Source organism: Dipodomys merriami, unplaced genomic scaffold, assembly GCF_024711535.1.
Source record: "Dipodomys merriami isolate MVZ:Mamm:240054 unplaced genomic scaffold, mDipMer1.0.p SCAF_4, whole genome shotgun sequence".
NCBI lineage: Eukaryota > Metazoa > Chordata > Mammalia > Rodentia > Heteromyidae > Dipodomys > Dipodomys merriami.
Window position 1 is genome coordinate 80,638,158 of NW_027205603.1, and position 14,459 is coordinate 80,652,616.

At 45.7% G+C, this 14,459-nt stretch overlaps 1 long non-coding RNA gene across 1 annotated transcript in view; it reads right to left on the bottom strand.

Moving 5' to 3' along the window:
* Window positions 1-14,459, bottom strand: part of LOC138806329 (uncharacterized) — a 54,927-nt gene that overhangs the window by 15,039 nt on the left and 25,429 nt on the right. The window contains exon 2 of the long non-coding RNA XR_011365792.1: window positions 7,003-7,215. This is a non-coding gene — a long non-coding RNA (uncharacterized lncRNA). The remainder of the gene's footprint in view (window positions 1-7,002; window positions 7,216-14,459) is intronic.

Genomic DNA, 14,459 nt, shown 5'->3' on the forward strand with positions numbered 1-14,459 from the left:
AGCCATTCTGTGGCCATCTTGGGACCCAGGGAGGAGTGGACAGGACACTAGATCACTTTCCAAGCAGGTCTCAATATCTTTTGTGGTAACAAGGCTCTATCTGACCAGTCCTGAGACTGTCAGACTACCTCCAACCATCTTTGAACACACTTGAGTCTGAAACTCTCCAACTATGCATACTTGTCATCCCTACCCGTAGTTCTTTGTGGATCTAACCCTAAATGTTGCTCCAGTCTGTGCCTGAAGACAGGCAAAGATGGGCTAAAGTGCTGTCTTCCTGTAGCTGTCCATGCCGTGTGATAACCCTCCTGTCTCTGCCCTTCACCATGTCTCTTTATGTACATACGGACAAAGGGCCAATCCTAGAACCCCAAAAGTTTAGTCCTAAAAACTCCAGGTTCACTTACTTCATTGTTGGTGGGAGTGTAAACTTGTTCAACCACTTTGGAAAGCAGTATGGAGGTTCCTCAAAAGACTTCACATAGAACTCCCCTATGACCCAGCAAGCCCACTTTTGGGCATTTACCCAAATGAACACAAACAAGACCACACTAAAGCTACCAGCACAACTATGTTTATTGCACCATTATTTACCATAGCTAGGATATGGAATCGACCCAGATGCCCCTCAGTAGAGGAATGGATCAAGAAAATGTGGTATATATACACAATGGAATTCTATGCCTCCATCAGAAAGAATGACATTGCCCCTTTTGTTAGGAAATGGAAAGACTTGGAAAAAATTATATTAAGTGAAGTAAGCCAAGCCCAAAGAAACATAGGTCCCATGGTTTCCCTTATTTGCAATATCTAGTATATGTATGAGTCAAGCAGAAAAGGTCAGATAATGTGATGTTAGGAAAATGAACCCTTAGATATGTATTTAAATGTTTTTTCTTCTTTCATGCATTTGTTTCTAACGCATTTATAAGATCATTTCTTTGTTGCTTTGTATGTCCCTCCCCCAAAGTATAACCCCTGCTTTCACTATATTTGATGTCGGTACAATTTATGGAGGAGAAGGGGAAAACAAGTCGTTTAAGGATAACTGTGGACCCATTACAACAATGAGATGTACAAGTTGTCATGTCGAAAACGAACTTTACAACTTTGGTGGGAGGGGGAGGATTGGGTGGGGGTCGGGGGGAGGCTGGGAAAGGATGTGAAGGGTAAACAAAGGAGGAGGCTGCAATGCTTGATAAGAAATGTACTCATTATCTTGCCCATGTAATTGTAACCCCTCTGTACAGTATGTTTACAATAAAAAATAAAAATTAAAAAAAAAAAACTCCAGGTTCAGCTTCACCACATCCCAATGTCTCTGCAGGCTGCAACCAAGCCTTTCGCACATGGTCTTCGGAAGGCATCCAAGTTCCAAATGGCAGCACTGTGTAAAACTTAAACAAATGTGATAGTATTTGTGAGTGCTCCTTGTAACACCTGAAGCATCAGCAGAGGAGGGGCTCCAGGTGTGTTTCAGGGGCCCTGGGCTGAACACAAAATATCCTCTCTTCCTCGTCGTTATGCACCTGGAGGATGGTGAGTTAGGGTACAGGGAGGCCATGTGTCTATTCTGTAAGAGTCGAAGGACCCCACTGAAAATGGTCTTGGTACCTATAGCAAGAAAACCAGGATTCAGGCACACAGAGACACATGGATGCCATACTTAGCTCAGAGACTGAGACCAACCAGCGTTTTCTGTGCGGGGTTCCCACCTCAGCTGCCCGTAACTGGTCCTGGTGCCTAGAGAGAGATACTTCACAAGGCTACCACACTGGCACAGAAGAAATGGGGTGAGTGACCCGAGATCTCCCCGCCCTTCCCATTAAGAAGCAAGGTCAGGTTCCTGTAGCCTGGCTTCAGCAACTTGGGAATGGTCCACCAGTGGCCTCAGTGGTCATCCATCCCAGATTCCAAAGCCCTGGCTGGGGATAAATCCAGAGGATGGACCCAATCAGGAGACCAAGAAAAACGCAGGCCGCAGAGACAGCATACATAGGATTGAACTCTGGCCCCACAGGAGGCACTCACGCTCAGGGCTGCGCAGCGTGGCGGGCGGAGAGGAGGGATCTCTTAGAAGATCTGTGGCAAAGCAGCATCAGGAAACCACAGTGTCCCTGCTCCACTCTGTCTTTCAAGTAGGAGCAGCCTGGGACCCAGGAATTGTAGCCATTTACTTTCAGATGTATTCAAAGTATATTCTCAGCACCAATGTCATGTAAATTCCCTAGCCCAGGAATAAAGGCAAAGCAAAAGACACCTGGCTCACATCTCCCTTTGTTGCCTGGAATGTGAAGTGGGTGAGGCTAAACCCCAGGCAAGAGACCCACTGGGTGACTCTTGCAGGATAGTGGCAGCAAGGGTGGGGGCTGCAGGAAGAGAACTTGCAATAAATTCACTGGCGAAGAGCAGGACTTTTTTTTAGAGGCATTTGCCTTTCAAAAGTGCTCTGAAGAACCCCAACTTCTGATCTCTAATAAGGACAGGAGACAGACATGGCCTATGGGGCAAATGATCTCAGGACTATAGAGCTCAGGGGCCTCCCAGCCCCATCACCAGGGGAAGCTAGGCGATGCCCGGCCCCGCTCTGATTAGCCCTCTGCAGGCTGGCTTTGACTGATGAGAAGATCTGAGTGAACCAAGCTCTGCACATGCTCCCTTTGAGCTCCCATCCCCACCTCTAAAGTCTACCTTCTGAGCCTTCAGAAGAGAATAGACTACAGGAGAAGTAGGGGTGGGGGGCAAGAGGAAGAGCTTCAATAGAGCCCAGAGCTCCAAAGCCCATCTAGGGAGCCAAGTGCTCACCTGGTAGCATCCATTCCTGCTTCAATAACAGACTTCCTTTCGTTCTTGATGTAGAAAGGGGAGCTTTTCTCAGACTTTTCCTCCCATTAGATTTCTCTGCCCTACAGAAATGAGGAAGTCTTTCTTTGTTCCAACAAAAATGCACCATTTTTTCCTGTGTGATAAAGGAGCCAAGATGAAGAAGGCCCACAGAGAGCCATGGGAAGTCAGATACTCATAAATGAGCCTGCTCTGCTCATTGAAGGATGATTCCCTTCCTCCAGAACAACCCTTTTGCCTCTGAAGTAGGCAATTCTGCAGCATCCAAAGGAGATCTGGCTGGTCTACTTCATTCCCCCACTGCAAACACAGGGTCCTCCCAAGCCCCAAAAGGAATTATGTGTTCTGTGGAATAGACAGAATCTCTTTCCTCATCCTTCTTCACTAGGGAGAGGTAAAGGCTGATGTGATGGGCACACATTTACTGCAAGAGGATAGAGAGTGATTATTTCTAGTCTTGTGGGCCCAAAAGGAAGCTCAAAAAATATTATCAGGTCTATACATAATAAGAAAAAATGCAATTTTTCCCTAATCATTGAAAAATATGAGGCCTGGCACAGGGGCTTATGCTTATAATCTTAGCTATTGAGGAGATGGGTAGAAATAATGATGATGACTTTTCAAGGCCAGCATGGGAAAGAAGTTTTCAAGAGCCTATCTCAACCACTGTCATCCCAGCCATGTGGAAAATGTAAATAGGAGAATTACAGTCCTGGCCAACCTGGGCATAAATATGGGGTCCATCTACAAAATAACTAAAGTAGGATGGGTTAGAGAATTGGCTCAAGTGGTAGAGGGCCTGCCTAGCCCTGAGTTCAAACCCCAGTCCTACCAATAAAATAAATAGATATCAAAAGCTTTCTTAGCTACTCAATGCTGTACAGAAACAAGCAAAAGCCAAGTGCCACTACAGCTCATAGTTGGCCAACCTAGACTATGTCTTCCACTGCTCTGACAAGAATGTCTGCCCTACTGAGCTTGTATTTGATTGATGACTTTCTATCAATTTAGTTTCCAAGTCATTAAATGCTATGGTTCAACTTACATTCAAATTTCAGGTATCACACAGAATTATACCAGCTACTGATCCACAGAGGCTAAAACCATATTTTAAAGATGTATATGGAGCCAGGAGCTGGTGGCTCACACCTTCCTCCTAGCTACCGAGGAGGCTGAGATCTGAAGATCACAGTCAGAAGCCAGCCAGGGCAAGAAAGTTCAAGAGACTCTTTTCTCCAGTTAACCACCAAAAAGCCAGAAGTTGAGCCGTGACCCAAGTAGTAGAGCACCAGACTTGAGTACAAATAGCTCAGGTGCCAAGGCTCTGAGTTCAAACTCCAGGACCAGCACCAAATAATAATAATAATAATAATAATAATAATAATAATATATGGAACAGTTGGCAAGCCATTGTTTTTACCTAAGGAAAGATACTGAATTTTAAAAGATCCTACATTGTGATAATGCATTAGCAGAGAAAAATTACTCAGAGCACACAAGAATAAAAAATCAAAACCAGACGCTGATGGCTCACACCTATCATCCTAGTGACTCAGGAGACTGAAATCTGAAGATTGTGGTTCAAGCCCAGCCAAGGCAGTAAAGTCCATGAGACTCTTATCTCCAGTTAACCACCAGAAAACTGGAAGTGACACTGTGGCTCAAAGTGGTAGAGCACTAGCCTTAAGCAAAAGTGCTTGGAGACAGCTCCCAGGCCCTGAATTCAAGCCCCATGACTGACAAAAGCAAGAAAGCAAGAAGGAAGGCAGGAAGGAAGGAAGGAAGGAAGGAAGGAAGGCAGGAAGGCAGGAAGGCAGGAAGGCAGGCAGGAAGGCAGGAAGGAAGGAAGGAAGGAAGGAAGGAAGGAAGGAAGGAAGGAAGGAAGGAAGGAAGGAAGGAAGGCAGGAAGGCAGGCAGGAAGGCAGGAAGGAAGGAAGGAAGGCAGGAAGGAAGGCAGGAAGGAAGGCAGGAAGGAAGGAAGGAAGGAAGGAAGGAAGGAAGGAAGGAAGGAAGGAAGGAAGGAAGGCAGGAAGGCAGGAAGGCAGGCAGGAAGGCAGGCAGGCAGGCAGGCAAGAAAGAAGGGGACCATGACAAAGAAGAGTGGGTTTGCTCTTTAGAAACATGCACACCTGTAATTCAAGGACCACCTCTGTCCCTTGTTACCTATGTTACTTGAGAACATTTCTTAACCTCTCTCATTGTCCTCCTGGTAAAAAGAAGATAACTATGCTGTAATCCGATGCAAAGGAAGCAGAAATAGGAGGATTATGTTTCAAGGAGACCCTGCGCAAAATAGTGAGAGGCTATCTCAAAAAAAAAAATTAAATGTGGTGGCACACTCTCTCCTGACAACCCACTCTGGAGTCAGTAACAGGAGGATTATAGTCCAAGGCTAGCCCCAGGCAAAACATAAAATTCTGGAAAAAAAAAAAAAAGAACTAAACGGCAAAAAATAAATAAATAAAAGGATGAAAAGCATGGATAAAGTAGTAGAGTAGTGAGAACCTGAGTCCAAATTGTAGTATTACAATATACATAATATGTATCAGTGAGTCTGGTAACATATGGCCTACACCCTGACAGGTGAGATCATGCTCTGTGATGTAATGTGAGAGGAGAGACACCAAATGCTCCTCCCCTAACATCCTAGGATTTTAGAAGCTCCGTTTTTCTTAGTCCTCCAGGTATAAGGACACTAAAAAGAAACTCTAGCTAAGCATCATTCATTTGAATATTATACAAGTAAAGATTTGTTTGTACCATCTCCTATAGTCCTTTAACCCTGAAAACTGACCAAAGCATATGTCCCCTCTCTACTAGACCTGGGGGGGGGGGGGGGAAGGTGGTCTTAGAATCTGTGGTTGAACCCTAAGGGTGCCGTGCAGTTTCTATGTCTTTGAACCTGTTGTTCTTTTGTTTCTTTTAGCCTTCATTTTCTTTATTTGTAAAAGAGGTATCTAGTCTTACAAGAGATTGTTCATCGAAATGCCAGGAACAGCATCTGGACTCTGCCAGGGACCAGTAAACACGAGTGCAAACTGCACAATGAGCCGACAAAATGAGATTCCATCTAGCCAAGTGTTGACATGTTTCTTCAGGCCATCTGTGGTGGGAAATGTCAGATGAGATGACTTAAAAGTCACACAGTCTTTTCTTAAGTGATTCTCAGGGGATTGGTAAATTCTGTGAGTCTCTGGGTACACAAAATAGTCACAAAATCCCAGAATCTGCTAACCTTTGGGGATTCCAAGGTCAGACTACTGAAAACAGTCTCAGCTTCTCAAAATTTTCGCCTTCCCCCATGTAAATCTCAAGGGCTGTTGCTTTACTGCAGTAGTCATATAATCTGTTAGTGACTGTAATACAGGGAGGATTCATAGGATTCTTGTCTCTACTTTCAGTGCCTTATAGGAATGCATTTTTAAAACCCTCCATTTTTTTTTCAGTCAGTCATGGGGCTTGAATTCTGGGCCTGGGCACTGTCCCTCAGCTCTTCATCTCAAGGCTAGTACTCTACCACTTGAGCCACAGCTCCATTTCCAGTTTTCTGGTGTTTCATTGGAGATAGTCTCACAGACTTTCCTGCCCAGGCTGGCTTTGAACTGTGATCCTCAGATCTCAGCCTCTTTAATAGCATCCAGCATCTCCATCTTTTTTTGGCAAAAAATTTTTAAGCACCTATACTAAGTGCCAGGTTTATGGTAGAGACAAAAAATACAAAAACGGATAAGACAGCAGTAACACTTGACATACAGAGGACAAGATAAAGACTGAAGTTCCATAATGACTAATTTTCCCCCCAGGAAGTCAAAAGGATTTTGTGTCTGGGCACCAGTGACTCACACCTGTAATCCCAGCTACTCAGGAGACTGAGATCCAGAACATGTGACCAGAAAAGTCTTTGAAACTCCATCTACAAAATAACCAGCAAAAAGCAGGACTAGAGACATACTTCAAGTGGCAAAGCACCAGCTCAGCAAGCAAGCTGAATGAGTGCAAGAGTCTGAGTTCAAATCCTAGTACCACCAAAAAAGGAGCTCTGGATTGACAAGGATGAGAAAGCTCTCCAAGCCTAGAGGGCTTGTTGCCATGTTCACCTTATACTCCATACCTCTGAGTATGGCCTTGAAGACTCTCTGTGGTCTTTCTCTTGCTTACCTCTTCATCCCTTTTACATGGAAAGTGTTCATGGCCCAGCCATGCTAAATCACCATCACCAGGCATCTCCATTCATTGCTCTGCCATCTTCCTGTCCCACTCACTTCTACGCAAGTGTGGCTTTTGCTCCAGGGTCTCCTCCCCTTAGCTCCTTCTTTGTTCTGCATGTGGAAGTTACCAAGGACATCCAAATTGTCTGTTTCTCTCAGTAACCTGGGGATGGGAGATAGGAGGAAGTGGACTTGAGTTTGCCCATCTCTGCATCTTGAGTACCTCACAAAAAATGAGTGTACGTTATCAAATGATAAATGGAATACAGACCAATCACTTTAAATCCTGGGCATGGCTCACTTACTCAGCTAGTAAATACTCGTGAAGAGCCTTCTACTGTCATGTATCAGGTTTACTGTTATTGCAGAGCCAGAGTTACATTCAAGTAGGGTTTTCACTGGTAAATAGAGCTAGGGAAATGGCTGGGGGTATGGCTCAAGTGGAAGAGCAACTGCCTAATGAGTACAAGTCCCCGAGTTCAAACCCCATTGCCACCAAAGGAAAAGATAAATAAAGAAGGAAAACAACACAAAGAACTTACACAGAAGTGTTTAGTTTGCTTCACTCACATAGAAGTAGAGAACTCATTCATTGGTTCCCTTATCACTTATTCTTTCATTTGTGTAATACTTATTTAATAATCAACTCCCTGCCAAGCCTTTCTATTCTCTTCACTTTCCCTTTTTCTGTATCTCTTACACACACACATCTAATATGGATTTAGTGTTTTTGTTTCCCCCTCCTCTCTTACCTCCCCCCTCCAAACCAGAGCCATGTGAAATGCGCAGTAAATATTTGTTGAATTCGGAATATTTGGGCAGATGGTTATGTATGGAAGGCTAGGCAGCTGCACAGGGCCACATCTGTCCCTTCCATATGCTCTGACAGATCCCAGCTTTTTTAATTAAATAAATCAGAAACAAAAATTAAGACTTAATCCATAACCACCACTCTTCTTAACGTTCAGAGAGATACTTCCTGGGTCGATGGATTTTGTGAGCATGTATTTTGCACAAACTTCAACTACTTTGTTTCTGAGTCTCGGAGGAGCTTCTAGGTCATGACATCCACCCTCTGACTCCCAAACAAGACAGGAACAAAAGAAAGTGGATGGGCCCAGCCCACGAGATTGCTTTCATGAGAACACAGCCAGCCAGCACAGAGCGAGCTGAAGGTCCAGCACAGGGTCCCTCCGACTCATAAACACTTCCCAAGGGGAACATTCCTAAGTTCCGTATCCCTCTGGAAACCGACACAACAGTTCCGCCTGTCCCTAAAGGCGACACATAGGCACGCCATTCTCGTCCCCAGGCCCCATCTGAGGGGGAAGAGCCACTGGCAGGCTTCCCAGCCTGAGCCCGCCTTGAACCTGATGGGAAACTGCAGCCCAAGGGCTTCCCTTCACCAGCACGTGGAACCAGGCCTGGAAAAGGATCTTACGTGTTTTTGTTGTTGTTGTTGTTGTTGCAATTCCTAGGGCTTGAATGCAGGGCCTGGACGCTGCCCCTGAGCCTCTTTGTGCTCAAGGCTAGAGCTCTACCACTTGAGCCACAGTCCCACTTCCAGCCTTTTCTGAGTAGTTCACTGGAGATAAGAGTCTCACACACTTTCCAGGCTGGTCTGGCTTTGAACCGTGATCTCAGATCTTAGCCTCCTGAGGAGCTAGGATTGCAGGCATGAGCCACCCAATATCTGGCAGGATTTTATCTTAAAGATAAGATATAACCCCTCTTCCAGAAGACGAGAAACCAAGCCCTAAGCGCATTCATTTGGTAACGCCACCACACCACAGTGCCATAGACAGAGCTATCCTCACAAGAGACAGTTCTCTTTCACAGTTCTGAAGACCAAAAGTCCACGATGAATCTCCCCACGGGTCTACCGTCTCCAGAGGGCCCTGCCTCTGGCGCCCTGTGTCCCCCTCATGGCTTTTCCTGTGTGCTCATTCTCCATGTCTTGTTTCTCTGTCCAAACTCTTCTTTGGCAGATGCCAAATCAAAGCTACTACAAACTATTTGAAGAGTTTTTTTAAAGTAGATCTGCTATTCCAGTCCCAATCTTTCCACAAAACTTGACCATGGAACTTATTCACCTGCTTTTAAGCAAGTCATAAAAATTCTCTAAGCCTGTATTTCTTCACTTGTTAGACAGAAAGATCCGAATTCCCACCTTTCAGTCCTGCTTTCCAAGCCATACATGTGTGATACAACCATGTTATGAGTTCCGTATTGATTCCAGGGATAGTTACTCTTGCTACCTCTTTTAACTCTTGCCTGAAATAACTTCAAAAGCGCATGCCTCCTCCAAATTACCACAGCCCCGCTTTAAGTGCTTACCTGCTCCTCCCCCTCCCTCCAGAAGTTAGGAGTGTACCCCAGATTTTGGAAACCTATAACTCTCCCTCTGATCCTCACTTTCTCAAGTTCATACATAGATGTGGTCTCTGTCTTAAGCAGCCTGTAGGGAAAATAGTCCTGTTAATCATTCGATATTAATCTTCCTTCCTGCCCTATAGATGTCCCTGCCTTTCCTCAAGAAACTTCCAGAAAAATCTATCTTTTCTTCCAGCATCTAATAATGCCATCTGTTTTCATCATCTCCAGCCTAACACCTCTCACAGTGCACCTGGTATCAGCTAGACCATGAGTTCTCTATGGGGGTGCGGGGAGAAGGAGGCGAGGAGTCCCAAGGGTGCTGCAGCAGAAGAGAAAAGGAGCTCTCTAAGAAATGTAATTCCTCTAGGATAGTCCACAAAATCTTATTGAATTCATATTTCTATGAATTCTAAAACCAACTATAACTTAACAGTGTGCCTTTTTGGTAATCAAAGCAAAAACCACAAGCACACACAAAGACAAAGCATGAGCGCCATCTCATGGACAAACGCACCTCTACACACCACTGCCCAGCAACTCCTGCCATTCACACACCACGCCCCCACACACCCTCTGCCTAGGCATGCTCCCTGTTAGATGTATGGCACAGTCAGCGGATGTCCATGAGTCTCACAGTTGCCCATCCCCTTGGCCAACCAGACTGGCGGCAGCAACGGCTGAGATGGATTTTGCTGGCTGCATAAGAGGATGCTAGCATGACCCTGGATTCATCATGGACCTCTAAACCAGAAAAGCCCTGTCATATGCTGAGACTACTCACTAGCCATGCCCTGCCCACATCCTCTGGTGCAGTTCAACCTTTCTCTAAACCTGTGCTCTCTGCATAAAACTCACATCCAATGCAGCTCCCACTGTCCTGCCAGCTGCTCACAGCCCAGGGCCTTGTCAGCCTTCTGAGCATTGCCACTCCATGGGAATTTCACGTTTATTAATGCCAGTACTGGGGCTCGAACTCAGGGCATAGACACTACCCCTTAGTTTTTTTTTTGCTCAAGTCTGGTATTCTACTACTGGAGCCACAGCTTCCCTACTGGCTTTTTTGGTGGTTAATTGGAAACAAGGGTCTCGTGAATGTTCCTGCCCCAGGCTGCCTTTGAACCTCCAGCCTCAGATCTCAGCCTCCTTATTAGCTAGGACTACACATAGAAGCCACCAATGCCAGAATGAAACCTCACTTTTAGGTTGGATTTCCATGTCCAAACACATACTTGCCAAAACACACAATAGCTTCTAACTTCCTTGGGTTGCTGGGCTGGGTCCTCAGGCTACACCAAGGAGCAGATCTTCCTGCCCTGTAGATTCCCAGCTGCCATCTGCTACACCAGCCTTTCTCTTTGTCCCCAGGGCCACACTGTGAGAATCCCAGCACATTTCACCCCTGAGCTCCTACAAATGACAGCATATCCTTCTTACCAATGTGCTTTGGAGCTGTCCTCTAGACAGTTGGGACAAGGGATCAGAGCCTGGAGAGCTACAAAGCCAATCTTATTACATACCTTATCTTGAACAAGGATCTTATCTAGAGGAAAGATTGAACCTTTTCTGGCCAAGAGAAGTAAATGAATGACTAAGATGACTGTGAGCTGCGCCCAGAAGTGTCCACTGTGATGGTTAGTTTTCTGTGTCCTCTTGTGCAACCCATGATTTGGCCAGAGATTTGGCCAAATGTTATTCTAGTGAATCTGTGTGGGTGGGTGTTTTTGGTAAACTTCTAATGAAGCAGATTACCATCCATAATGCAGGTGAGCCTTGACTAATCAAGTGAATGAACAGTGATCTGAGCGAGGGGGAACTCTTCCAACAGACTCATTAGACACAGACTTTGTCTCTTCCCAAGTCTGCAGCCTGCCAGCCAATTCTGTAGATTGTGACTTTAAACAGCTCACTCTCTTTCGCCTCCTTCCCACTCTCTTTTCTCCCTCCCTCATTTCTATTTCTCTGGAGAAGGCTGATTCATACTGAAATGGACCACGGTGATTAATCCAATTCAACTAATCCTGGGAAGCAAATGAAACTATCTTTAGAGGACTGCACACCTCTGAGCCATCCGCTAAACTGTTTGAGCTCAAAATGAAACAGATAGAAGCAAGGACTTCTCTTAACCAAAACTGCATAATCTCTGTCCATCCTGTTAGATAGGCCCTGTCCCCCATTGTCCACGCCCCTCCATGCGCTCCTCAGACCACAGCTGTCCCATTTCTATCCTTAGTACTGGGTTGGAATTTCTTGTTACCAGCTCTGGGGCTTGAACTCGGGATATGGATGCATGCAATCCTTGAGGTTTTGTTGTTGTTGTTGTCTTATTTTGTTTTGCTTTGCTCAAGGCTAACACCCTATCACTAGAGCCACAGCCCTACTTCTGGGCTGGCTTCAAACCACAATCCTCAGATCTCAGCCTCTTGAGTAGCTAGGATTACAAGTATGAGCCACAAGTGCCTGGTTCTCAGCATTGGGTTTCTTTTTTTTTGGGGGGGGGTGTTGGTTTTGTTTTTGTTTTTTTGTTTCTTGTCAGTTATGGGGCTTGAACTCTGGGCCTGGGTGTTGTTCCTCAGCTCTTCAGCTCAAGGCGAGCACTGTATCACTTGAGCCGCAACACCATTTGCAGTTTTTCTGGTGGTTAATGGGAGATAAGAGTCTCACGGACTTTCCTGCCTGGGCTGGATTTGAATGGAGATCTCAGCCTCCTGAGTAGCTAGGATTACAGGCATGAGCCACCGGCTCCTGGCATTGGTTGTTTTGTTTGTATTTTTTTTTAAAAGGAGACAGACAGCATTATGTGACTTTAGTAAGTAATTGTCACAATAAACCTGAGCAATGGATGGAAACTTCCTCCCCAGTTCACAGGTAAAGAATGGCCTGAGAGAAGTTCTGTCACTCAACCAGGATGATATGATGGGCAGAGCTGAGGGGGGCCAGGAAGGAACCTGCCCTGAGTGCAGATCTCAGCACCTACTAAGCTGGCCATGTTCCAAAATACAGCCTGGTTTGCTCATCCCCACCGAAACATCACACCTTCAGCCTCTGCAACCAGCCTCAGCGGACAGAGCCCACCACCCCACACACACACAATACACGTGAAACTCATTGGGTTTCTCCATAAGAATACCAACTTTACCACCCCAGCAGAACACAGCCACAGCCCAGAGCAGCACATCGAAATCAGAGCCCTGATCGGCACACACCTCTGGTTAAACCCTTCTGGTGCCCAAAGGACCTCCTTCCTCCCCTCAGTATTTGGCAGGAAAGTGGATGAGGCCAAGTCTTCAGATGGTGAGCCAGTGGCTCGGCCACACTGGCACACTGGAAGGTCAAGGAGCTAATGTGGCGGCCAGGAGCTTGGCTGGGCAAGACATGGAGCCTTGGGAGGGATGCCGCATTAGTCTTGGCAGCCATATGCCTACGCAATCCTTCCTGGTGGCTTAGAGGACCAATGTGGCCTGGCTTCTTTGTGCCCACGTTAATCTCCCATGCGTTCTGTGTCATCATTCTCTTTCCAGGGAGATTGACCACGAAGCTTTCCCTGGCATTTCCTGCAAACCCCCTGTGGAATGGGGTCCCCGACCTCCCTGAGAATTTTGTTTCTGGTTGTAGGCACAAAGGGCTGTTCTACCCACGCCATTTTTCAATCCCACTTCCTAGGAGACATCAAGAGGCCTTCAGGCTGATTCCAGAGTGATTCTTGGCAAGAGAGGGACTAAGGGAGACCAGGCTTTCTGCCAGATTCTGTTCTTGTGAAAAGCCAGTTAGTCCTTTCTGACCAGACGTATAAAATGGTCTATAATAAATGTCTCCTGAAAACGTCGGGGGGGAACTTTTTTTTCCATTTTTACATGCTACGGTTATAAGCGAGTCACTGAAGCTCAGAATTCATCATGCCAGTGGTGGAAATCAAAATCTAATCAAGGAGGGGGAGGGAGGGAGGGAGGGAAGGAGGGAAGGAGAAAGGGAGATGCCTGAACACTCTATTCCTTTTATCTCTGTTTCTTTGCAGCAGTTGCAAAGTTCAGAGATTCATGTCATAAATCTGTTTGGCACGTTGCAATGAGACTGCTGCGGGATATAATGTCTGGGAAAGAGAAGGTGGTAGATGCGATCAGTAACCAATGCAGCCTCAATCCGTCCCCACCCCACCTAACAGGACACCTGAGGATCTCTGGCTTGCAAACAGACCAAGAGACTGCTCAGCTTCCATAATCCTATCACGTGGACCAGTTACTCAACTCACATCGTCACTTGTGTAACTTGTCTAGAGAACTGTAATACGAGTGCCATTCAAGTCCCTTCATAACATACTCGGCCTTTTTGACCTTTTTTTTTCTCAAATGTATTTGTGTGTCCCTTCTGTTTCAGCCAAAATTAAATTTGTGTGTGTGTGTGTGTGTGTGTGTGTGTGTGTGTGTGTGTGCACGCGCACGAGCACATGTGCGTGCCAGTCCTGGGGCTTGAACTCAGGGCCTGGGCTTCTTTTTGTTCAAAGTTAACACTCTACCACTTAAGCACCACTTCCAGCTTTTTTGGGGGGGCGGGGGAGGGTGGTAGTTTTGATGGAGATAAGAGTCTCACAGACGTCCCTGCACGGGCTGACTTTGAACCATGATCCTCAGATCCGAGCCTGACGAGAAGCTAGGATTATAGTTGTGAGCTAGCAGCACTTGGCTACATTTTGTTATTTTATTATACTTAGTATAATTATCATTGCTAAGTAAAATTTATAAAGAGCTTAACACTTTTATGCTATGCCTATCAATATTTTCCCAACTAATATTACCGAAAAGCTTTCAGAAAATACTAGTGCTGGGGCAAAAAAAAGAAAGAAAGGTCTTCCCGGCTCTTGTAAAGTCGTTTGTTCACTTAACAAAATTAAATAAATGTCAGTTTGCCTTTGGAGAAAGGACCTTCTCAGGCCTTGCTCGAGAGGTTAATATTTGGGAATGATCTCCAGCATTTTCTCAGGTTTCTTAGCTCATGGCATCTCTTTTCCCCCAGCACATGTATTTAAATCTACAGATT